This window comes from Mus caroli, unplaced genomic scaffold, assembly GCF_978045245.1.
Source record: "Mus caroli unplaced genomic scaffold, Mus_caroli_1 scaffold_10, whole genome shotgun sequence".
Lineage (NCBI taxonomy): Eukaryota > Metazoa > Chordata > Mammalia > Rodentia > Muridae > Mus > Mus caroli.
In genome coordinates, this window is record NW_028227265.1 from 33,895,353 (window position 1) to 33,921,439 (window position 26,087).

At 45.0% G+C, this 26,087-nt stretch overlaps 1 long non-coding RNA gene across 1 annotated transcript; it reads right to left on the reverse strand.

The window, feature by feature from the left end:
- LOC115031766 (uncharacterized) lies at positions 1 to 24,132 on the reverse strand. The gene is made up of 4 exons (XR_003837428.1): positions 24,020 to 24,132; positions 10,714 to 10,977; positions 2,491 to 2,587; positions 1 to 710 (listed from the first exon to the last, which is right to left on the reverse strand). It is a non-coding gene; the product is annotated as an uncharacterized LOC115031766 (long non-coding RNA).
- Between the last annotated feature and the right edge of the window lie 1,955 nt (positions 24,133 to 26,087).

Below are 26,087 nucleotides of genomic sequence, written 5' to 3' on the forward strand. Positions count from 1 at the left end.
TATTGTGGAGGAAGAGAGCAAAGGTGGCATTGAAGAAGGGGGGAGGGGTCAGAGGGGTCTTCCTTTTATTTGGATGACGTAGTTGCTTGCAGGTAAAGGTGGGAGGTGAGCCAAGAGGATTCGGGGAATGTATGGCGGTCGCCATGGCCAGAGATGTGCAGGTCACTGTCGCCTAGGTGTGATGTCACTGGGTTCAGAGACGATCCTGATATCAGCAGTATGTGTGTGCTCTTCCCATGAGACTGCCCATTGTAGGCAACCTCGCTACCCACAGGTGAATGCACAGGGATGCTGAGCTGGGAAGTGGAGGGTGAAGAGGCCATGAAAGCCTTTTAGGATTAACCTTTTCTTCTTTGCTGTCCAATCATCCTCATCCATCTCTGGCTCCACAGTATCAGCATGATCATCCTCGTCATCTTCAGCAGCCCACTGGCCTGTGGCTGCCTCAGCCTCAGCCTCAGCTTCCTCTCTGTCCTCTTCCTCACCTGCCTCACCCCAGCCTCCTGATCCCCATTTCCTGCATTCCGGATGTCAAGGGCATCTCTTCATTCTCCGCCTCCTGCACAACATCTTCTCCTTCAAGTCCTTGGTGGCGATCTCGGAGTTGGTGTCTGTGCCTTCATCTGGCATGGCAGTGGGTGAAGAGGAGCTCAGGGGCTCTGGTAAGAAAGCCACCAGAGTTGGGGGCAGGGCCATGAAGACAGCCAGAGCTACCGGGAAGCCAGACCAGGAACAGTGTAAAGATGGTGGGGAGGGGCTTAATCTGTAAAATGCCTTTTAGGTCACTGTCCAGTTTCACCCCCCCCACCACCACACACTGACAGGGGTTCTGCTCCCATTCTGCCTTCTCTGTGGTGATTCCTTTGATCTTTCCCAGTAAGCTGTGTACTTTTAAATCCCACCACCCAAAGTGCTGAAATCTGGACTCTCCTTGTCCTCCTTACACTACAATGTTACAATGTTACTGTTTTACAACCATCTGGTGTTCACAGGAGAGACAAAGCCCTCTCAAATCTCGCTCTGCCCCATCTCATACTTTCTTTAAATAAAATAAAACGTATTTTTATGTGAATGAGTATTTGGTGGCATGTGTGGCTGTGCACCACACGCGAGCCGTCTAATGCTTTCTTTAGTCTTTGGCCATTCTGCCAGCCCTTCAGATCGATGCTTTCCAACCCCCCTGTCGCTGTATAGAACTCAGTATGTTTCCCCAGCTCACAGTGTGCTCGGGGAGGCAAGGACTTCTGTGTGCCTGGAGTAGCCAGCACACTGGCTACAGCATAGCACAGGGATGTCTTAGGGATGAGAACTTTTTTCCTGGGTTCAAGCAACCTTAACCACCTCCACATCTGCCAATCCCTCCAGAAAGCAGCCTGGCCCCTAGTCATGCATCCGCAACAGCTGTAGGTGGCTCCTTTCTGCACCTGTGAGCTCTCACCCGAGGTCTGCTGGTGCCTAAATTATGAGGAAGAGCTGAATAGAGATCAGCCCTCCCACGGAGGATCAGAAGGCTGAGAAGGAACCGCTGAGAACGCCCCCTTCAGCAGGCTCGATTAGGAAGCCCCCTGGGAATGTAGCCAGAAAGTTCCAGGGCCGCTCAATAGCGAAAGCAAAGCTGAAAGCTGTATGCCAAGAGGCCATCAGACACTGACTGCTGCAAATAAGCAGTAGGGAGAAGCAGAAAAAGACAAGTGATGGAAAACAGGCTGGTAGGGGACATAGGGTGGGAGGTGCCCCCACAAAGACAGAGACAGAGAAGAGCCTGTAACGCTGAGGAAGAAAATCTACCACAGCAGACGTCAGAATCTCTCATGTCTTAGACCAGTTGGTTTCATACTTCATCATGCTCAACCCTGGTTGTTTCTGTGACATCTGGCAGCTGTCGAGGACTGGCTGAGTCTGACTGTCCCGCTGGAGATGCCTTTATGAGAACTCTTATTTTAAAAAAAGCAGGGTGTGGGACGTAGTCTGGGCATGGAGCTAGCTCAGTCAGTGGAGTATTTGCCTCTCAAGAGGACCGGAGTTTAATCCCCAGCACCTATGTACGAAGCCTAGTGTCGGTGGCCTGGGCTTGTAACCCCAGCGCTGGGGAGGCACAGACACAGTGATTCTCCCTGGACAGACAGCCTAGCCGAATTGGCAAGTTCCTGGCTAAGTGGGAGACCCTGTACTAAAAAAAACCAAGGTGCTTGGCTCCTGAAGAAGGTACCTGGGGTGACCTGTGGCTACCATGTGCGCATGCGCACACGGACATGCACATGCACACGGACACATGCACACGCACTCCGAAGACCAGTGTTGTGTTGGTGCACTCCTACAAACCTAGTATTCAAGAGGCTGAGCAGGAGAGTCATGAGTTTGAGGCTAGCCTAGGCCACATAGTGAGACTCTGTCTCAAAAAATGAGAGAGGGAAGGAGGGAGATGAGAAAGAGAGAGAGAGAGAGAGAGAGAGAGAGAGAGAGAGAGAGAGAGAGAGAGAGAGAATTTACCTGTGACTTTGTTCCTCTACCAGCTACAGATGCTAAACTCGCCACCTTCGTTCATTTTCCTGAGGCAATGGAGACTCCAGAGGTGGGCTGGCTGACCCTGTAAAATGGCAGAGCTGTGCTGTGAACTCCGTCTGGCCCCTTAGTAGCCAAGTCCATGGCCGTGTGATTTTTGCCCGTGGCATTCTAATGTCTAAGGCCGTTGTCACAGGGTGCTGAGCAAAGCCTGAGTGTGTCTGCCCCAGTCCTTTCCCCGTTCATGAAGTGCAGGCTGTTACTCAGAATTGGTTTGACTTTTGTAAATCACAGGTTTGCCTTTGCAGAAGCCTGAGCTACTCAGCAAGCTTCGTGATGACTGTGCATACGGCTTGTTAAGCCCTGGGCAGACAAGGCCAACTCCAACTTGGTGACGGTGATAAGAAGAGACGATAAAGACAAAGTGCTGCGTCATCATTTATGGTGATGTGTTGTTGGGCTCCTGCCACGGTTTTGTTTGCCTGATCTCCCTGCCTGTCCCTCGCCTCCATTTTTCTGGATTATGCTTCTCTGTCCACACCTGTCAGGTGATTTAAAGGAGAACTGGCATTGCAGGCTCCATATCCCAGGCTAGAGTTAATCAGGTCAGATGTGTGATTTTGCCCTTCCCTGCTTTCCTACAGCCTTTGGAGACCATGGCAGCCCCATCCTGTTCTCTTCTGAATACTATAGGTAGAGATGAGTTCTAAAGCCAGGCCAATCAGAGCCCTTCTCTGGGGTTATCAGCCTGGATGGTTAAATATCTGGAACTATTTGCCACATCCCCACTACCGAAGGAATGAACATAATATGTTTTTAGGTAGTGTGCAAAAATATATGTGCCACAAAACTTAGCATCTTAGTCATTCTAACTGTATAGCTCAGTTGTGTTTGGCACATTATACAGTTGTGAGAACAATCCACCCACTTTCCATATTACAAAAACAGGCACCCTACCCACTAATTAACAACTCTTCATTTTCTTGGATTCCTGGCAGTACCATCCTGCTCTCTGTCCACAGCAGTCTGACTTTTTAAGTGGAGTCCTGTAAGATTATTTGACAGTTGTCATTTGCACTGTCATATGGTTTAAAGAAAGCCTTTACCCAGCCGACATTGCTTAGAGTCTGTCTGCAGAGCTCTGGATCTGTTGTAGTAGCATTAGGCCACTGAAGAGTGATTAGCTTCCAGCTCGCTCTTTGAAATTCCCCAAGTAAGTCATAGTGGATGCTTATTCCATTGATCTTTGTAACATCTGTCCTGGATGGTGTCCCAAATTCTGCTTCATGGAACCAGCTGCTTTGAGTGGTGCCAGCCCTGCTTTGGTGGCTGAACAGGCACTTACCACTGTCTCTCCACCAGATCATGTGGGAACAGAGATCATGTGAAAATATGTGGAGACACGTCTGGCTGTCACAGCTGGGAGGCAGGAGGCAGGGGTGTTGAAAAACTTTCTACTATAGAGAACATGACCAAGAATCATCTGGGCCCAGGTCTGCGCAGCACCAGAGTTAGGCGTAACCTTTCCCTGCTCCTCATCGACCGCAGCTTTCCAATCAAGGAATGAACTATTAGTAACACATTGGAACTGGCAATCATTTTGTCTTCCTGAAGAGAGATTGATGGTTCTAACTGCTTTCATTCACCACCCCCAAAATCAGTTCCTAACCATCCCTTCCTGCGTGGTAATTTCAAGACCCACCCCTCCATGGTGCTTCTGGAACCTTCTCCCTCTTTGTCATTGAACGGTCCAAAGCACAGATCACAGTCTTGGAGCTTCCGGCCATGACTCCTTTCAGTGAGCAGAGAGCCCTTTCAGCTTCCTGACTCCTGTGTAGTTTAGAAAGTGAATGAAACCCACAAATTTATCTATTTCTCTTGCAGCAACTATCTCCATACCAGGATTACCATGTAGCAGTTAATGAGAAGTCTCTAGTGCCAGGATAGTTCTGTCTGCTTGGAAGCTAATACTCTAGGCACAAACATTCCGAATTCCTAGCTCCTGAATGATTTGGGGGGTTGGGGAATTTCTGAGACAGGGGTCCCACTTTGAAGCCCAGGTTGGCCTGGAGCTGGCTACATGGCTGAACTTGAACTGGCATCCTTCCTGTCTCCATTTTTAAGTATTGATGTCGAGAGATGTCAGCTCAGGAACTTTGGAAAATTCCACCAGACCCTCCTGGAAGAGAAAGATCATAGAGCACACAGGTACTCCCACCTCCGGAAGGGAGAGGCTGATCCCATTCTTCAGACCACAGGAGGTACTGACGGTAGGCCACCTGCAGATGCGGGAACTCCTTGCTACTTTATTCCCTAAGGACCCATCAGTTTAAAAGTCACGCTGTTCTGATAATCACATTGTGCCTAGTGGCTGTTGTTCTATTCTACCCCTGAAAGCTGTATAAAAACTGTCCAAGGGCTGGTGAGATGGCTCAGTGGGTAAGAGCACCCGACTGCTCTTCCGAAGGTCCAGAGTTCAAATCCCAGCAACCACATGGTGGCTCACAACCATCCGTAACGAGATCTGGCGTCCTCTTCTGGAGTGTCTGAAGACAGCTACAGTGTACTTACATATAATAAATAAATAAATCTTTAAAAAAACAAAAACAAAAACTGTCCAAACAGGCTGCCCAAGGTCGCCGCCTCTCCTTCAGGTTGGGATGGACCCTCCACCCCCACTCCCTGCGCTGAAACAATAAATTCCTCTTGCTTTTGCATTGATCCCAGGCTCAATGTTGCTCACATGGAGGGGCTCCAGTAACCTGAGGCTCATCAGAGTCTTACAGAACCACCCTCAAACGACTTGTACATTTTTAACCTCACAATTTTTTGAGTGTTATATATTAACTGGGAACCATATTTGGAATTTGAAATTTCTCCTGGGCCAGTGGCCTTCTCTTGCAGTGCTAGGGCTTAACAGGGAGGGGCAGCTCCCAGTTGACTGATAGGCTGCTATGCCACATTACTAAGCTGTGGCATCCAGTAGAGTAGGCACATTAAAATCGTGTTCAACTCACAATAGATTTGCAGGACACACACCCATTGGAAGATGAGAGGCATTTGTAGCAGCATTACCCTGGCTGTCGGGATGAGGGGATGAAGCAGGACTTTGAGACATCACTTTAAAATCTCTAACTTGGAAGGAATCAAGAACAACTCTAAACCTATGAGCTAGTCAGTGACCAGATGAATCCCTGAATTTGTCTTAGATGCCTTGTGATGTAGTTGATGTCCCAATGGGATGCTAAGTAGATACAGTATACTAAGATACTACGCACCAAGATACTGTGTACCAAGATACTGATGGACTCCTTCAGTCACCCTCTATTCATCCCAAAGACAAATGTACCCTGGTTACAGAAAATTATGTAAGGTTCCTTCGAAATGTTTCTTCCGGGGCTGGAGAGATGGCTCAGTGGTTAAGAGCACTGAGTGTCCTTCCAGAGGTCCTGAGTTCAAATCCCAGCAACCACCTGGTGGCTCACAACCATCCATAATGAGATCGGATGCTGTCTTAGTCAGGGTTTCTATTCCTGCACAAACATCATGACCAAGAAGCAAGTTGGGGAGGAAAGGGTTTATTCAGCTTACACTTTCATACTGCTGTTCATCACCAAAGGAAGTCAGGACTGGAACTCAAGCAAGTCAGAAAGCAGGAGCTGATGCAGAGGCCATGGAGGGATGTTCTTTACTGGCTTGCCTCCCCTGGCTTGCTCAGCCTGCTCTCTTATAGAACCCAAGACTGCCAGCCCAGAGATGGTCCCACCCACAAGGGGCCTTTCCCCCTTGATCACTAATTGAGAAAATGCCTTACAGTTAAATCTCATGGAGGCATCTCCTCAACTGAGGCTCCTTTCTCTGTGATAACTCCAGCTGTGTCAAGTTGACACAAAACTAGCCAGTACAGATGCCCTCTTCTGGAGTGTCTGAAGACAGCTACAGTGTACTTACATAGAATAAATAAATAAATACATTACACACATACACACACATTTCTTGTTTTCTCTTTTCTGCTCTCTTCCTGTATTTGGTTAAATTTCTGAATTAGACAGTTAAAAAAAAAAAAGCCACCCAGCTGCTTGAAAGCTCATGGTCCTTGTGGTACAATCGAGGTGTGATGGTTGGCTGCCATAGTTGGGATGGTGACCAGAAACAGCTATGGAAACAAAGTCCACAAGAAAGCACAGAAAACACCAACAGCTCTAGAGACACAATCCTCTTGGTCTTGATTTTCAGTGAGCTGTCACTCAAGGGCAGTATCTTCAGAGAGGTCTAGCCCTGCCAGCACTCAGCAGGCAGCGACAAGTGAGGTACAGCAGACAGACACACCCGTGGGGAGCTTGCTGCATACTCTGAGGGTTAACACCCAGCTCTGGAAGGTGCTGGGTGAACCGAGCCTTTGTGACTTGTTTGGGGGTGCTCTGAAAATTCGCCTCTGTTCCTAATTTTAGAGCCAGCAGCTGTCACGGCTTTGTTCTAACAAGTCAGTAATTTTCCACTCGCCTGGCTTTTTCCCGTTCCCTTTCTATACCCAGTTGCTCGCTTTGCAGAAACTTCTAACTTGCTTTTATTCCTTTAACCCTGAATATGTGTCATCTCTGCAGTCATTTGTCATTCGGCCTGCTGCTTCTCTGACTTAGCAATCACTTAAAGAAACTGAAGCGACACATTTTCTATTATCTGTGTACACGCTGTCTATAAAAACCTGCAGGGTTACCGAATAAGCATACCGCATGCTATGGTTTTCATCTGTGTAGCATGGCGATTGCTTCTTGTTTGCTTGTTATCTGTCCTTTGGTTCATCAGTGTCCCATGAATGCCACTAGAATTTCTTAGGCGCTTTACAAGTGACTTCATGACTTTTTCTGTTTTAGTTTTGTAGTAGTTGGAGATTTGCTTCAAATCATCCAGATGAGAATGGGAGAGTAAACTAATGATGCAAGCCTGGTTATAGGGTAGCAAAGGTTGAAGTGGCCACTGGAGACAGTGGGGTCCCTTGTGATACTCCCACCTTTGTGTGTACTTAACATTTTAAAATAATAAAGCGTTTTATAATTTTGCATGATGGTTAAAAAAAAAAAACTTCTAATGATGATGCAGAGTGTTAAAATACTGCCACCTACAGGTAAGAAATATATTACGTGTATCTTTCCTTGATAAATTGCAACACAGTAGAAGCCGGAAAGAAATTGAACCCTGTAGGCTGATGTCAAGGTTGAAAGAAAGAAAGAAAGAAAGAAAGAAAGAAAGAAAGAAAGAAAGAAAGAAAGAAAGAAAGAAAGAAAGAAAGAAAGAAAGAAAGAAAGAAAGAAAGAAAGAAAGAAAGAAAGAAAGAAAGAGAAAGAGAAAAAAAGAAAGAAAGAAAGAAAGAAGGAAGGAAGGAAAGAAAGAAAGAAAGAAAGAAAGAAAGAAAGAAAGAAAGAAAGAAAGAAAGAAAGAAAGAAAGAAAGAAAGAAAGAAAATGGCTCAGTTCTATGGAGGACAGTGTGGTTGGCATTCACAAAAATATAAATAGTAGACACAGGCATGATGGAGGCTGAAGCAGGAAGAACTCAAGACCGACATGGCTATGTAACAAAACCCTGTCTTAAACAACTAAAATAAAATAAAATAAAAATATCGGCTGTCAGGGACTAAGCAGATAAAGAGTAGGGGTCTCTAATGGGTGCAACTTCAGAGTTTTCTTTGTTTGTGGCATGGTCTTATGTAGCCCAGGCTGGCCTCAAACTCTGCACACAGCTAATTATACCATTCTGAACTCCTAATCTTCCTCCTCCCCCCCCCCCAAATGCTGGGGCTATAGGTGTGAGCCACTATGTCCGCTTGCCTTCAGTTTTGTAAGAGACCGGTTCTGAAAGTGAGAGGTGCAACCCATCAGGTGGCGCATGCGCAATCATTATCATGGCTTCCCTGTGGCATGCTCACACAGACCTGCGCTTTCAGTGCTTGGTCTGCAGCCTTGAGACTATCTTGACCACCAGAAGTGGGCACTGGGAATCCAACTTGGACCTTTTGCAAGACCGTAAAGCACTCTTAGCCACTGAGCCACCTCTCTCACCTCAGATTTTAATAAATATGGAGAAATTATTGTGTTGAATTCAAAGCTTATTTTTTTATTCATTATTATTTTTTGTTTTGTTTTTTGAGACAGGGTTTCTTTGTGTGGCCTGGCTGTCCCTGTGTAGACCAGGCTAGGCTCAAACTCACTGAGATCCGCCTGCCTCCTCTGCCTCCCAAGTGCTGGGATTAAAGGTATGTGCTACCACTGCCTGGCCAATTTTATTTATTTATTTTACTTTTTAAAACAGGGACTCAGTTTGCTAGCTCAAGATAGCCCTGAATTTAAAAATCTTCCTTGGGCTAGAGAGATGGCTTAGCATTTAGGAGCACTGACTGCTCTTCCAGAGGTCCTGAGTTTAATTCTAACAACCACATGGTGGCTCACAACCATCTGTAATGGAATCTGGTGCCCTCTTCTGGTATGTCTGAAGATAGCTACAGTGTACTCAAATATATAAAATAAATAATTAAAAAAAATTAATGGCCAAAGAGATCTAGGTACAAAATTAAAAAAAAAATCTTTCTGCCTCAGCCTCTTCTTGTGTACCAGGGCTATCGTGAAATGCCACCACACCTGACTTTTAATTTCCCTTTCCCCCCAAAGTATATGTATAGAGTAAAGAAAAATACGAACTCCAAGAGTTTGGGAGGTTCCCTAAAGGAGGAATACCTTAATTTACTTTAGACTCAATTATATTCCAAATGCATCAAATATTTAAATAGAATGAAACCATTAAAATGTTTGAAATATGCAGTAAAACGATGCTTCTTACTGTTTTTGTCTTGGTGGGGACCTCCACCAGCGCCTCCACCAGTGCCTCCACCAGGGCCTCCACCAGGGTGTCCACCAGGGCCTCACACTTACAGCTCATTCTCTCTAGCCATCAGCCACACCTGCAGCCACTTAAAGGAGGCTTTTCAAATATTGAAGTACAGAAGAATTTTTTTTTCTGAGCTACACAAGGAACTTTAAAGATAAAAGTTGGATAAATGTTACCCAATAATGATTAAAATATATTGCACAAGAAAACCAAAATCAGTACCTTATGATATAAATCACAAATTAGGACAAACAACACGCGATCTTTTCTTCTTGAAAAATTGAGATTAAAAACTGTGTTGTCACTGAACTGAGAATCCTCCCATCTTAGCTCTCGAAGTATCTGGGATTACAGATGTGTATGTACCACCACATCAGCTGGCGGTCCAGCTTCTTGTCACCGGCGGTGGGCGGCGTTGCTGCCATGCCACGGTCGCCGTGCGTGCGCATGCGTATGAGTGCAGGCTCAGCCATGCTACAGCATGTCCGAAGGCGTCAAAGGCCAACTCAGCTGGCCTTTGCGGTGTGGGATGCAGTGGCCAAAACTCCACATTAAAACCCAGACCAGCTGCTCTTGGCCCCGGCTGTGCCACCACAGGTGAGGCAGGAGTCAGTCCCTCTGCTTCTGGAAAAGCACAGTTAACTCATCTCAGCTCTATCTATATTTCAGGCTCCCAAATGCTCCCTGGTATTCGCTTTACTAGGTAGCACAGGGCTAGAATGGAGTCACTATGAGAAAGATAAGAAAACAAGAGAAAGCACCCCCAAGAAGCCACGGGATTGTCCACATGCCTGTCAGGTGGAGATTAAAGTCTTCATGTGTGTGTGTGTGTGTGTGTGTGTGTGTGTGTGTGTGTGTGAAATCTAAGTAGTCAAATGTGTGTTGTTCTCAGGAGACAGACTCATCCCCTCCAGATGTTTTCTCTTGTCTCCTCCTGCCCCACGAGTCATGGCTTTCCAATGTACGCAGTGACAACTGTTTTTCACCGTGGGGAAGGAAAAAATATAAACTCTCACCTGTGGAAAGGGCTGTGTGCTGGCTGGTCTTCTGTCTGAAAGCTTGCCATTACAGTTGTCTATTATGAAACTTGAACGTCTTTGAACTTCATTGAGAATATGAGCTTACAAATGTTAACTTAGGAGAACATACTTCAGTGAAACAAAGCTTAATTAAATGCCACATCTACCAAGGGCTTTCTCTTCACCGACTTAATTTGTTTCTATAGATATTTGGCATCTAATGTCTTGCTGCCTTTCTGGGACACCAGGGTGTCTAATTTTAGAGGGGTTGTGCGCGTAACAACAGAGAATTCCACAAAATGAAATCTTACCTTTGAGCCCAATACAAAAGCAGATGCTGGGCCTGGAAAAGGGTCCCACACAGGCGACGGGGCTTGCTCAGTCTGCAAGAGGCTGTGAGGGAAGCCACATGCAGCAGGAAGGCCCCAGCTAGGAGAAATCATGTTCTAGGCTCCACCGTCCAGGGATGGTCACAGCCACACAGATGATTTCTCCGTAGGTCAGTCTGATCTGATAATTATTTTCACAGGGGAGGCTGCCACAGCCTTACTAGAGAGGAGGCAAATGGAAACCATCTGACACCAGGGAAGAGAAGAAAAAACATTGAGAAATCAGCCAGTGAACAAAAGCTCTCCTTCTGTTAAAAATGGGGACCAGATAGATGCTTTGAGCATCTCTCTCTCTCTCTCTCTCTCTCTCTCTCATCTATCTAATCTAATCTATCTAATCTATCTATCTATCTATCTATCTATCTATCTATCTATCTATCTATCTAAATAGCAGCTTCTTTGCTATGTATGAAGGTAGAAGCCAGGCTGCCCCTTGGAGAAGACTTGGAATGTTGTGGGCAACATCGCCTCCTACGGTCCAAAATGATCATTGCAGCAAGCTCCCGCGCAGTCGTTAAAGCAGAGACCCCCAGTGAACTGAATGAATGGCTAAGCTGCAGAACCGAGGACTCCGTGAAAGAGCAGGTGACAGCAGGTGACAACGTGCTTCTCCCATCTTCATTGTTTGTCCAGAGCTTTTGTAACAACTTGAGTAGGATTTGCAGAGCGAACAGGACTCTTCGCTTACAACGTTATTTACTCTTTACCGCTGACAGATGGACAGCTTCGTAATCATCAAGCTTTGCACTGGAACACCGGAGACACGGACTGAACAGAAGCCAGATGCCCAGACTCACACCCAACATCTGACTCCCCTGATGACTTTAATATGCAGCTGAGATCACAAATCACAGCCAAAATCTTGGGGCTCTATAATGGGTTGTTTGTTTGTTTGTTTTGGGACATAGTCTCACTACATTCTCTGGCTGTCCTGGGAATCTCTATGTAGATGAGGCTGGCTTCGAACTCACTAAAATAACCTCCTCAGTGTTGGGATTAAAGGCCTGTGCCACCACGCTCAGGTGAGTACAATTTTCTTGACTCTTTGGGGGTTTTGGTTTTTTGGGTTTTTGTTTTTGTTTTTGTTTTAAGTGACCAAGTACTCCAAAGCAGACCACATCCCTCGCTTGGGAATACCACGATGTTTAGAACAACCAGTCAACTCTAGAATCAGATGAATTTCTTGGGTGCTACTGTCTTTAGCTCCTGTCAGGAGCAGGAGAAGCTATGCTCTAACCCCCCCAAGGGAGTAAGACTGCAGGAGAGATTCAGCTGTCTCCGCAGCAGTTCCTTCTGAGACAGGCTATGTAGCCTAGTGCTTCAAAATGAGCTATTTTAGGGGGTTGGAAAAGCTGGAGTTTCCTCTTCTTTCCTAGTCTGTAAATCAGTAAAAATGAGGAGATGGGTTAGTCTCATGACAATATTTTATACCTTACAGAGATACCCAGATATGTCTGTTAAAATTCATCCACACATTCATAGTTATAGCCAAATTGTTTCTTTTACTTTTTTTTTTTGCTTTTAAAGATGTGTTTGTTTGTTTGTTTGTGTGAGTACACTGTCACTCTCTTCAGACACACAAGAAGAGGACATGGGATCCTATTACTGATGGTTGTAAGCCACCATGTGGTTGCTGGGAATTGAACTCAGGACCTCTGGAAGAGCAAGTCAGTGCTTTTTTTTTTTTTAATTTTTAATATTTTTACTACATATTTTCCTCAGTTACATTTCCAATGCTATCCCAAAAGTCCCCCATAGCGCCCCCCACTTCCCTACCCACCCATTCCCATTCTTTTGGCCCTGGCATTCCCCTATATTGGGGCATATAAAGTTTGCAAGTCCAATGGGCCTCTCTTTCCATTGATGGCCGACTAGGCCATTTTTCGATACATATGCAGCTAGAGACAAGAGCTCCAGGGTTCTGGTTAGTACATCATGTTGTTCCGACAATAGGGTTGCAGATCCCTTTAGCTCCTTGGGTACTTTCTCTAGCTTCTGCATAGGGAGCCCTGTGATACATCCAATAGCTGACTGTGAACATCCACTCCTGTGTTTGCTAGGCCCCGGCATCGTCTCACAAGAGACAGCTATATTTGGGTCTTTTCAGCAAAATCTTGCTAGTGTATACAATGGTGTCAGCGTTTAGAAGCTGCTTATGGGAAGGATCCCTGGATACGGCAGTCTCTAAATGGTCCATCCTTTCATCACAGCTATGAACTTTGTCTCTGTAACTCCTTCCCTGGGTGTTTTGTTCCCAATTCTAAGAAGGGGCACAATGTCCACACTTTGGTCTTCATTCTTCTTGAGTTTCATGCGTTTAGTAAATTGTATCTTATATCTTGGGTATCCTAAGTTTTGGGCTAATATCCACTTATCAGTGAATACATATTGTGTGAGTTCTTTTGTGATTGTGTTACTTCACTCAAGATGATGCCCTCCAGGTCCATCCATTTGGCTAGGAATTTCATAAATTCATTCTTTTTAATAGCTGAGTAGTACTCCATTGTGTAAATGTACCATAATTTCTGTATCCATTCCTCTGTTGAGGGACATCTGGGCTCTTTCCAGCTTCTGGCTATTATAAATAGGGCTGCTATGAACATAGTGGAGCATGTGTCCTTTTTACCGGTTGGGACATCTTCTGGATATATGCCCAGGAGAGGTATTGCTGGATCCTCCGGTAGTACTATGTCCAATTTTCTGAGGAACCGCCAGACTGATTTCCAGAGTGGTTGTACAAGCTTGCAATCCCACCAACAATGGAGGAGTGTTCCTCTTTCTCCACATCCTCACCAGCATCTGCTGTCACCTGAATTTTTGATCTTAGCCATTCTGACTGGTGTGAGGTGGAATCTCAGGGTTGTTTTGATTTGCATTTCCCTGATGATTAAGGATGTTGAACATTTTTTCAGGTGCTTCTCTGCCATTCGGTATTCCTCAGGTGAGAATTCTTTGTTCAGTTCTGAGCCCCATTTTTTAATGGGGTTATTTGACTTTCTGGAGTCCACCTTCTTGAGTTCTTTATATATATTGGATATTAGTCCCTTATCTGATTTAGGATAGGTGAAGATCCTTTCCCAATCTGTTGGTGGTTTTTTTGTCTTATTGATGGTGTCTTTAGCCTTGCAGAAGCTTTGCAGTTTCATGAGGTCCCACTTGTCAATTCTCGATCTTACAGCACAAGCCATTACTGTTCTATTCAAGAATTTTTCCCCTGTGCCCATATCTTCAAGGCTTTTCCCCACTTTCTCCTCTATAAGTTTCAGTGTCTCTGGTTTTATGTGAAGTTCCTTGATCCACTTAGACTTGACCTTAGTACAAGGAGATAGGAATGGATCGATTCGCATTCTTCTACATGTTAACAACCAGTTGTGCCAGCACCATTTGTTGAAAATGCTGTCTTTCTTCCACTGGATGGTTTTAGCTCCCTTGTCGAAGATCAAGTGACCATAGGTGTGTGGGTTCATATCTGGGTCTTCAATTCTATTACATTGGTCTATTTGTCTGTCACTATACCAGTACCATGCAGTTTTTATCACAATTGCTCTGTAGTAAAGCTTTAGGTCCAGCATGGTGATTCCACCAGAGGTTCTTTTATCCTTGAGAAGAGTTTTTGCTATCCTAGGTTTTTTGTTATTCCAGATGAATTTACAGATTGCACTTTCTAATTCGGTGAAGAATTGATTTGGAATTTTGATGGGGATTGCATTGAATCTGTAGATTGCTTTTGGCAAGATAGCCATTTTTACAATGTTGATCCTGCCAATCCATGAGCATGGGAGATCTTTCCATCTTCTGAGATCTTCTATAATTTCTTTCTTCAGAGACTTGAAGTTTTTATTATACAGATCTTTCACTTCCTTAGTTAGAGTCACGCCAAGATATTTTATATTATTTGTGACTATTGAGAAGGGTGTTGTTTCCCTAATTTCTTTCTCAGCCTGTTTATTCTTTGTGTAGAGAAAGGCCATTGATTTGTTTGAGTTAATTTTATATCCAGCTACTTCACCAAAGCTGTTTATCAGGCTTAGGAGTTCTCTGGTGGAATTTTTAGGGTCACTTATATATACTATCATATCATCTGCAAAAAGTGATATTTTGACTTCATCTTTTCCAATTTGTATCCCTTTGATCTCCTTTTGTTGTCGAATTGCTCTGGCTAGGACTTCAAGTACAATGTTGAATAGGTATGGAGAAAGTGGACAGCCTTGTCTAGTCCCTGATTTTAGAGGGATTGCTTCAAGCTTCTCACCATTTACTTTGATGTTGGCTACTGGTTTGCTGTAGATTGCTTTTATCATGTTTAGGTATGGGCCTTGAATTCCTGATCTTTCCAAGACTTTTATCATGAATGGGTGTTGGATCTTGTCAAATGCTTTTTCCGCATCTAACGAGATGACCATGTGGTTTTTGTCTTTGAGTTTGTTTATATACTGGATTACGTTGATGGATTTCCGTATATTGAACCATCCCTGCATCCCTGGGATGAAACCTACTTGGTCAGGATGGATGATTGTTTTGATGTGTTCTTGGATTCGGTTAGCAAGAACTTTATTGAGGATTTTTGCATCAATATTCATGAGGGATATTGGTCTGAAGTTTTCTATCTTTGTTGGGTCTTTTTGTGGTTTAGGTATCAGAGTAATTGTGGCTTCATAGAATGAGTTGGGTAGAGTAGCTTCTGTTTCTATTTTGTGCAATAGTTTGTGAAGAACTGGGATTAGATCTTCTTTGAAGGTCTGATAGAACTCTGCACTAAACCCGTCTGGTCCTGGGCTTTTTTTAGTTGGGAGACTATCAATGACTGCTTCTATTTCTTTGGGGGATATAGGGCTGTTTAGATCATTAACCTGATCTTGATTCAACTTTGGTACCTGGTATCTGTCTAGGAACTTCTCCATTTCATCCAGGTTCTCCAGTTTTGTTGAGTATAGCCTTTGGTAGAAGGATTTGATGGTGTTTTGGATGTCTTCAGGATCTGTTGTTATGTCTCCTTTTTCATTTCTGATTTTGTTAATTAGGATGCTTTCCCTGTGCCCTCTAGTGAGTCTGGCTAAGGGTTTATCTATCTTGTTAATTTTCTCAAAGAACCAGCTCCTTGATTGGTTGATTCTTTGAATAGTTCTTCTTGTTTCCACTTGGTTGATTTCGCCCCTGAGTTTGATTATTTCCTGCCGTCTACTCCTCTTGGGTGAATTTGCTTCCTTTTGTTCTAGTGCTTTTAGGTATGTTGTCAAGCTGCTAATGTGTGCTCTCTCTAGTTTCCTTTTGGAGGCACTCAGAGCTATGAGTTTTCCTCTTAGAAATGCTTTCATTGCGTCCCATAAGTTTGGGTATGTTGTGGCTTCATTTTCATTGAACTCTAAAAAGTCCTTAATTTCTTTGTTTATTCCTTCCTTGACCAAGGTATCATTGAGAAGAGTGTTGTTCAGTTTCCACGTGAATGTTGGCTTTCTATTATTTATTTTGTTATTGAAGATCAGCCTTAGTCCATGGTGATCTGATAGGATGCATGGGACAATTTCAATATTTTTGTATCTGTTGAGGCCTGTTTTGTGACCAATTATGTGGTCAATTTTGGAGAAGGTACCATGAGGTGCTGAGAAGAAGGTATATCCTTTTGTTTTAGGATAGAATGTTCTGTAGATATCTGCCAGATCCATTTGATTCATAATTTCTGTTAGTTTCACTGTGTCCCTGTTTAGTTTCTGTTTCCATGATCTGTCCATTGGTGAAAGTGGTGTGTTGAAGTCTCCCACTATTATTGTATGAGGTGCAATGTGTGCTTTGAGATTTACTAAAGTTTCTTTAATGAATGTGGCTGCCTTTGTATTTGGAGCATAGATATTCAGGATTGATAGTTCCTCTGGGAGGATTTTACCTTTGATGAGTATGAAGTGTCCCTCCCTGTCTTTTTTAATGACTTTGGGTTGGAAGTCAATCTTATCAGATATTAGAATGGCTACTCCAGCTTGTTTCTTCATACCATTTGCTTGGAAAATTGTTTTCCAGCCTTTCATTCTGAGGTAGTGTCTATCTTTTTCTCTGAGATGAGTTTCCTGTAAGCAGCAAAATGTTGGGTCTTGTTTGTGTAGCCAGTTTGTTAGTCTATGTCTTTTTATCGGGGAGTTGAGTCCATTGATATTAAGAGATATTAAGGAAAAGTAATTGTTGTTTCCTGTTATTTTTGTTGTTAAAGTTGGCATTCTGTTCTTGTGGCTGTCTTCTTTTAGGTTTGTTGAGGGATTACCTTCTTGTTGTTTCTAGGGCGTGGTTCCTGTCCTTGTATTGGTTTTTTTCTGTTATTATCCTTTGAAGGGCTGGATTCGTGGAGAGATAATGTGTGAATTTGGTTTTGTCGTGGAATACTTTGGTTTCTCCATCTATGTTAATTGAGAGTTTGGCTGGGTATAGTAGCCTGGGCTGGAGTTTGTGTTCTTTTAGTGTCTGTATAACATCCGTCCAGGATCTTCTGGCTTTCATAGTCTCTGGTGAAAAATCTGGTGTAATTCTGATAGGCTTGCCTTTATATGTTACTTGGCCTTTTTCTCTTACTGCTTTTAGTATTCTGTCTTTATTTAGAGCATTTGTTGTTCTGATTATTATGTGTCGGGAGGTATTTCTTTTCTGGTCCAGTCTATTTGGAGTTCTGTAGGCTTCTTGTATGTTCATGGGCATCTCTTTCTTTAGATTTGGGAAGTTTTCTTCTATAATTTTGTTGAAGATGTTTGCTGGTCCTTTGAGTTGAAAATCTTCATTCTCATCCACTCCTATTATCCGTAGGTTTGGTCTTCTCATTGTGTCCTGGATTTCTTGGATGTTTTGAGTTAGGATCTTTTTGCATTTTACATTTTCCTTGATTGTTGTGCCGATGTTCTCTATGGAATCTTCTGCACCTGAGATTCTCTCTTCCATCTCTTGTATTCTGTTGCTGATGCTCGTATCTATGGTTCCAGATTTCTTTCCTAGGGTTTCTATCTCCAGTGTTGCCTCATTTTGGGTTTTCTTTATTGTGTCTACTTCCCTTTTTAGGTATAGTATGGTTTTGTTCAATTCCATCATCTGTTTGGATGTGTTTTCCTGTTTTTCTGTAAGGACTTCTACCCGTTTGATTATGTTATCCTGTTTTTCTTTAAGGATTTGTAACTCTTTAGCAGTGTTCTCCTGCAATTCTTTAAGGGATTTTTGTGCTTCCTCTTTAATGTCTTCTACCTGTTTACCAGTGTTCCTTTGTATTTCTTTAAGTGTGTTATTAAAGTCCTTCTTGAAGTCCTCTACCATCATCATGAGATATGCTTTTAGATCCGTGTCTAGCTTTTCCGGTGTGTTGGGGTGCCCTGGACTGGGTGAAGTGGGAGTGCTGGGTTCTGATGATGGTGAGTGGTCTTGGTTTTTGTTAGTAAGATTATTACGTTTACCTTTCGCCATCTGGTAATCTCTGGGGTTAGTTGTTGTCGTTGTCACTGTTTAAAGATTGGAGCAGAAGCTGTGTTCCACTCACCAGCAGTCTCAAAATCCTGTGGCGGGGGTCCTGGGTAGCTGGCGGGTGTCAGCCGACCCTGCGCTCTAGCTACTCTGGTGCTGGTCTGGCCGGAAGTGGCCTGTGGTCCTACTCAGGCCGTTTTTCTGCTTCCCTAACTAATGCAGTCTCAGGTCCCGCGCGCAATTGGATTGGAGCAGAAGCTGTGTTCCACTCACCAGAAGTCTTAAGATCCTGTGGCGGGGGTCGTGGGTAGCTGGCGGGTGTCAGCCGACCCTGCGCTACCTTGGCGCTTTTCTGACCGGAGAGGCTTGTGGCCCTACTGAGGCCGGATTTCTGCCTCCCCAACCAAAGCAGTCTCAGGTCCCGCGTGACTGGACTGGAGCAGAAGCTGTGTTCCACTCACCAGCAGTCTCAAAATCCTGTGGCGGGGGTCGTGGGTAGCTGGCGGGTGTCAGCCGACCCTGCGCTCTAGCTACTCTGGTGCTGGTCCGGCCGGAAGTAAGTCAGTGCTCTTAAGTGGTGAGCCATCTCTCCAGCCCCCAAATCATTTCTTACTCCACAGGTTTTGTTGAATTATACCTTGATTTTTGAAAATAAAATGACCAATCTTGTTTTAGTTAAATTAGCTTATCTTGGATTGGAATTACAGTTTGTTGCGAGCCACCATGTGGGTGCTGAGAATCGAACCTGCATCCTCTGGAAGAGCAACCATTACTTTTAATCACTGAATCATCTCTCCGACCCCCAAGCTTGGGTGTTAAATTTTATGATGGTAAAATATTCACAACATAAAACAGACCATTCCAGCCACTTTAAAGTGTGTTAAGTGCATTCAGTGACCATCAGCACTATTTAGTGTATACTTTTCCATCACCCTGGACCCATTGGGGACTCTTCTCCATCTCCATGTCTGTACCCACTTATGTGGAATATCCAGGCAAGATGTGCAGAGAGGATCAGGGAGGGGCTAGCAGGAATTGCCAGAGAGCTTGGAGTTGAGGAAAGCTTGGGAAGTAACTGCTAATAGGTAAGTCTCTCTCTCTCTCTCTCTCTCTCTCTCTCTCTCTCTCTCTCTCTCTCTCTCTCTCTCCTTTGTAAGCTCAGCCCGACTTTGAACTTAGGTACCCATCCTGCCTCAGCCTCCTGAGTGCTGGAACTCAGGTGTGAATCACTACCCTCAGCTATGATTGCCTTATTTTGTAAAGTGACTTCCAAATCCATCCATGTGGTAGTGTATGGCCAGATGTTTTTCTTTTTAAAAGCTTGAAGGGTGGTCCACCGTAGGCATACCCATGGATCCACTGATGGACATTTAGTACATTCTCCACTCACACTTAAAGATATGCCCACCCTTCCTAAAAGACAGCTCAGGACATGGGATATACAGGAATTATGTTCTCCTTATCTTCTTTTTTCTTTCCTCCTTCACTTCTTTGTTTGTTTTGTTTATTTGGTTGGTTGGTGGGTTTTTGTTTTTTGTCTTTTGTTTTTGAAACAAGGTCTCTCATTGTGGCTCTGGATGCCAGGAACTGGATATGTAGATCTGGCTGGTCTCAGACTCACAGAGAGCCATGTCCCCTGGCCTGTTCTCTTTCATAGCTGTATTCCTTTTTTCTATCTGGTCGTAAAAGACTGCTGTAAGTGGATGTAAAAGCCGCCCGCCACTGTTGTGTTACCATGGCCTTCTCTCCGTTACTCCCTCCAGTGCTTTAATATCTGTGCACACATAGCCAGATGGGAATGTTGACTCTCATGCTTCACCCGAGGCCCCAAATAGGTATAAGCAACCCTGCAGAGGCCAAGAGCCCCACCTCCTGAAGATGAGGGCTAAAAATAAATGACCTCCTATATGAGACATCGTGATAGGCCGTCATGAGATGGCTTCCAAGCATAGCTCTGCTGTTTCTATCTTCAAGTGGTAGTAACCCTTACATGACCTTCACAAGACCGGACCTGTTGATAGACCCTCATAGGAGGTGGTAGGAGGTGTCAGTCCTCAGATGTTTGAGATTCCAGCCCCTCCCTCCCTCCTGTGTTCCCCTCCCCCACACCCTGTTACTGTTCCCTGCCTATAGGTATTTCTGTCTCAGCTGTTATGTGGTCTTGGGAAGGACTTGTTACACAGAGGGAAGAAACCATCTGCAGTTTCCTGGAGACCATTACCCATGCTGGGGTGGGTCTTCTCGGTCATCCTATGAGCCATGTTCCTTAAGTACCCTGCACCCGTGGAGATGGAAGCAGGCTCAGTAAACTCCATTGGCTCAGTGAGCTGCTCTTACGGAGTGTACATCTGCTCTTTGGTCTGTTTTGGGAGCCTTATCTTGGGTGGAGAGGCATCTGCTCACATCCCTCCAGGGCAAGTCATACAACAGAGAGAGAAAGCAATGGCTGATCTGAGGGTTGGGGCGTAGCTCAGACGATGAGTTTGCACTTAGCAGGCACAAAGCCCCGGGTTAGCATTACATGCAATTAAAGTGTAAAATAACTGTTAGTGGATTGTCTCTGTTAAACGATGAAGTTTTGAAAAATAATGACCCGGAATAAAATTCAGAGCAGATGACTAAGAACATAAAACTATATGCTTAAGTAGAATGTTATAACATACATGTATACATAATATGAATATATGAATAGTAAAGAACCTAACCAGGATTGCAGGTACTTCTTTTTTAACATTTGTCTGAATTTCAGTAATTTTCTTTTTTTCTTTTCTTCTTTCTTCCTTCCTTCCTTCTTTCTTTCTTTTTCTTTTTCTTTTTCTTCTTTTTCTTTTTCTTTTTCAAAACATGGTTTCTCTATGTAGCAGTAGCTGTCCTGAAACTCACTCTGTAGATCAAGTTGGCTTCAAATTCAGATCTGCCTGCCTCTGCCTCTGCCTCTGCCTCTGCCTCTGCCTCTGCGCCTCTGCCTCTGCCTCTCTGCCTCTGCCTCTGCCTCTCTGCCTCTGCCTCTCTGCCTCTCTGCCTCTCTGCCTCTCTGCCTCTCTGCCTCTCTGCCTCTCTGCCTCTCTGCCTCTCTGCCTCTCTGCCTCTCTGCCTCTCTGCCTCTCTGCCTCTCTGCCTCTCTGCCTCTCTGCCTCTCTGCCTCTCTGCCTCTCTGCCTCTCTGCCTCTCTGCCTCTCTGCCTCTCTGCCTCTCTGCCTCTCTGCCTCTCTGCCTCTCTGCCTCTCTGCCTCTCTGCCTCTCTGCCTCTCTGCCTCTCTGCCTCTCTGCCTCTCTGCCTCTCTGCGCCTCTGCCTCTCTGCCTCTGCCTCTGCCTCTGCCTCCAGAGTGCTGGGGCTACAGGCATGTGCCATCACCACCCCCATGAAATTTTCTTTTTCTTTTCATGTGTATTCATGCAGATGAATGCCTGTACTATGTGTGTAGATACAGGTGTGTGTGTGTGTGTGTGTGTGTGCGTGTGTGCGTGCATGTGTGCATATGGAGGCCGGAGGACAACCTCTGGTGTCATCCTCTGGAATACACTCACCTCCTTTGAGATAGCTGCTCATTGGCTGGAACTCACCCATGAGGCTAGACTGAATGGGCAGCGGGGCCCCAGTCCACACACCCATGGCTCCAGGCCCAGCATTTTTATGTGGGTTATGAAGATCCAGCTAAAATCCTCATCTTGCAAGGCAAGCATTTTACCCCAGCTGAGCCATCCCCCACCCTAGTCTGAATTTTAAAAAATTTCTAATTGAAAAAAGGACACATTGTGTGTGTGTGTGTGTGTGTGTGTGTGTGTGTGTGTGTGTATACTGGGAGATGGCTCAGTGGGTAAAAGTGCTTGCTGAAGAAGCCTGATGACCTCAATTGGATCCCCAGAGCCCAAGTAAACTGCCAAATGTGGGGCCAGAGAGATGACTTCGCTGGTGAAAGCACCTGCTCCTAAACGTGAGGAGCTGAATTCCGTGCCTGGGACACACATTGTAGGAGAGAACTGCACGGTGTCCTCTAACTTCCTCGTGCATGCACCATACCCCCCCCTCACCCCCCCCCCGTGCACGCGCGCGCGCGCGCACACACACACACACACAACACGCGCGCGCACGCACATGAGCGAGTGCAGCAGCAGCAGCAGCAGCAGCAGCAGCAGCAGCAGCAGCAGCAGCAGCAGCAACATGAGAGACCCTGCCTAACAGGGTGGAAGAACTCCAGAGGAACGACACATCATGGTGTGTGTGTGTGTGTGTGTGTGTGTGCGTGTGGTGTGTACAAAAGTAAAGTAATAAATTAAAAATAATATTCCAAACTCAATGCCATTATTACCCTTTACTGTCTTTGCTCTGACTTGCAAACAACAAGGGAATGGAAGGCATTTGGGGTGGAGACCCACCCTTTCTAACTTCAGTTCCATGGCCGGCGGGGATAGCTCCCTTAGCAAAAAGGCTTAACAGCAGCTCTGACTGATTGTGTTCCCTGGAAAGGGCCAGGTTTCCTCAAAGAACATGTAGCTTGCTGCTTGGTTCTCATGTATTTGTAACTGTGTGGAGACTAATGCAGTCGTCCTGGATCTATGGTTAATCAGGGCTCAGAATGTCCGTTGCCATAGACACAGAGGATTCGGCTGACGTGACCGCTGCCGTTTGCTTCCGGGGCTGGTTAAAGTGACTTTCTGCTGTTGTTGTTTTGTTTTTCCAAGACAAGGTTTCTCTGTGTAGCCCTGGTTGTCCTGGAACTCTGCTCTATAGACCCAGCTGGCCTCGAACTCAGGGATCCGCCTGTCTACCTCCGGTGTACTGGGATTAAAGGCTTGCTTCATCACACCCTGCTAAGAGTGACCTTTTAAAACAGAAGCTAATTCTCTTTTCCTGCCAAAGCAGGGCCCCAGGGACCATGTCGAATGAACTCATGTTTTGACAATCATCATTAAAACTTATTTTTTAGAACTGCCCTGGGATGTGTGTTGGGTCTCTCTAGATTGTAGATTCCAAAACCATACAAGATTAAAATAAAAAAAAAAACTTCTCTGCACCCTGCCACACCCCTTCACCTCCTTACACAGCAATGACCACACCCCTTCACCTCCTTACACAGCAATGACCACACCCCTTCAACACCTTACACAGCAATGGCCACACCCCTTCACTGCCTTACACAGCAATGGCCACACCCTTTCACCTCCCTACACAGCAACGACCACACCCCTTCACCTCCTTACACAGCAATGAGCACACCTCTTCACCATCTTACACAGCAATGACCACACCCCTCATCTCCTTACACAGCAATGGCCACATCCCTTCACCTCCCTACACAGCAATGGCCACACCCCTTCACCTCATTACACAGCAATGGCCACACCCCTTCACCTCCTTACACAGCAATGGCCCCACCCCTTCACCTCCCTACACAGCAATCACCACACCCCTTCACCGCCCTACACAGCAATGACCACACCCTTCACCTCCTTACACAGCAATGGCCCCACCCCTTCACCTCCCTCCACAGCAATGACCACACCCCTTCACCTCCTTACACAGCAATGACTCCACCCCTTCACCTCCTTACACAACAATGGCCACACCCTTCACCGCCATACACAGCAATGGCTACACCCCTTCACCTCCCTACACAGCAATGTCTTATTTTACTTGTCTTTTTGAAAGTGGCTTCTAGTTTTATTTTTGAGACAGTGTCCAGGCTAACCTTGATCCTCCTGCTTCAGCCTCCCAAGTCCTGGAATTATAGGTGTGAACCATCAGACTCAGCCGGAAAAAGGTCTCTATAATGAAACTTGTTTAATTTAAAATGCAAGTACCTTTGTAGGTCACATCATCCTGATTCTGTCTCCTGCTTTCTGCAGTAGCTTTTATTATGTGTCTTCTGCTGTTCTGGTGAGGTGGAGGCGAGCGGCTTCCAACAGTGCTTGTCTTGAAATGTCCTGATTGCTGGTAGCTTTGCGGGATCTAGCAGTCTTGGCTGGCAGTTAGTAGTTTCAGTGATGGAAAAATTCCATTACGTGCTTTCTTGGCTTGAAGGACTGCTGATGCTTTTGCCTTTGTAGGTGAGCTGGTGACTTTTCCCCCTTCAGTCTTTCTCTCTCTCTCTCTCTCTCTCTCTCTCTCTCTCTCTCTCTCTCTCTCTCTCTCTCTCATTCTTCCTCTTCCTTCCTTTCTTTCCTTCCTTCCTTCCTTCCTTCCTTCCTTCCTTCCTTCCTTTCTTTCTTTCTTTCTTTCTTTCTTTCTTTCTTTCTTTCTTTCTTTCTTTCTTTCTTTCTTTCTTTCTTTCTCTCTTTCTTTCGATTATAATTACATTTCTCTCTTTACTTTTTCCAAACCCTCCCATATACCCCTCCCCGGTCTCCAAATTCATGGCCTCTTTTTTCACTAATTGTTGTATGTATGTGTGTATGTATGTATTCCTAAATATAATGTTTAGTCCATATAATGTTTCTTGTATGTTTTCAGGGCTGAGCACCTGGCACTGGACACCCAATTGGTGTGTTCTTCCTGGGGAAAGCCACATCTCCCGGTCCCAGCTTTCTGGGTGGCCTAAAGGTCTTTGTGTAGAGTTGAGGCTTCGTGGGTTTTCCCGAGTGTAATATGTTCATTTGGTGTCCTTGCTCAGCTTTCATTTGGGTAGTCATATTGATGAGACTTTATGACTATAGCTTCTGATGTTGCTAGAAGACACAATCTCACAGCAATGTTATGGAGTTTGTGACCCCTGGGGAAAAGGCCATAGATTCAGTGCAATTATAATTAAAAGATTTATTGATTGGCGGCTAGAAGGATGAACCATCTCTGAGCCAAATTTGAGATTGCCGTGGGGGGAGGATGTCGGGTAATGGGGAAGTATTTTAAAAGGGGAAGACCTTCAATGTCCACGCAAGCAAGCAAAGATTGTTACGTTCTGCCAAGTTAAATTGATTACAGGAACTCAAAACATTCTTTGGATTCTGGGTAAGCAAGTTACAGAAGTGTTTTAAAAAGCATTTAGTCATATCGTGGCACGTACATGATCATGACCGTACATTTTTGGATGGGGGTGGTTACTGAGTCAGGGCTCCTGGGAACTTATCTTCTAGGGACTGGAGTCAGAGACAAATGGCTGGTAGGTAACGAGATGGATGCTTAGCTTTAAATGGAACTTCTTGAGCCCTAAAATGCTCCCATCCGTTGATTCTCACAGTCTTTCTGTTCCTTCTTCGATGACGTTCCCTGGGCCTCATGTGCAGGAGAGACTTGCATGTTCCCACTGGGACTGGGCCCCACAACTCTGTATTTTGATTGGTTGTGGTTTTCTCTAGCAGGTTCCATCTGTTGCAAAGAGAAGTTTCCTTGATGTGGGGTGAACACGACACTTTTAAAAACCTTTAAAACAGTTTTTTTTCATGATTTTTAAAAAGTTATTTATTATGTATCCGGGCGTTTTGGCTACATGTCTATGCACCACGTTCATGCAGTTCTCACGGATGCCTGGAAGAGAGCAGTGGGTCCTCTGGAGTTGGAGTTGCAGACAGTTGTTAGTGGCCTGATATGAACACCGAAAACCAATCCCAGGTCCTCTGCAAGAACCACAAGTATTCTTAATCACTGAGCCTTCTCTCCAGCCCCCAAATAGTGTTTTCATATACATCCATGTGCCTGCTTGGGTTTACATGCACTATATATGGACGGAGCCCTCAGAGGTCAGAAGAGGGTATCCAGGTCTCCTGGAACTGGAGTGACAGATTGTCGTGAGTCATCCGGTAAGGACCGGAACTGAACCCAGGTCATCTCCAAGGGCAACTGCCCCTATCTCTTAAATAATTTTTATTTGATATGTTTGACTGCTTTGTCTGCATGTATGAGTGTACTGCATGTCTGCGTGGTACACATGGAGGC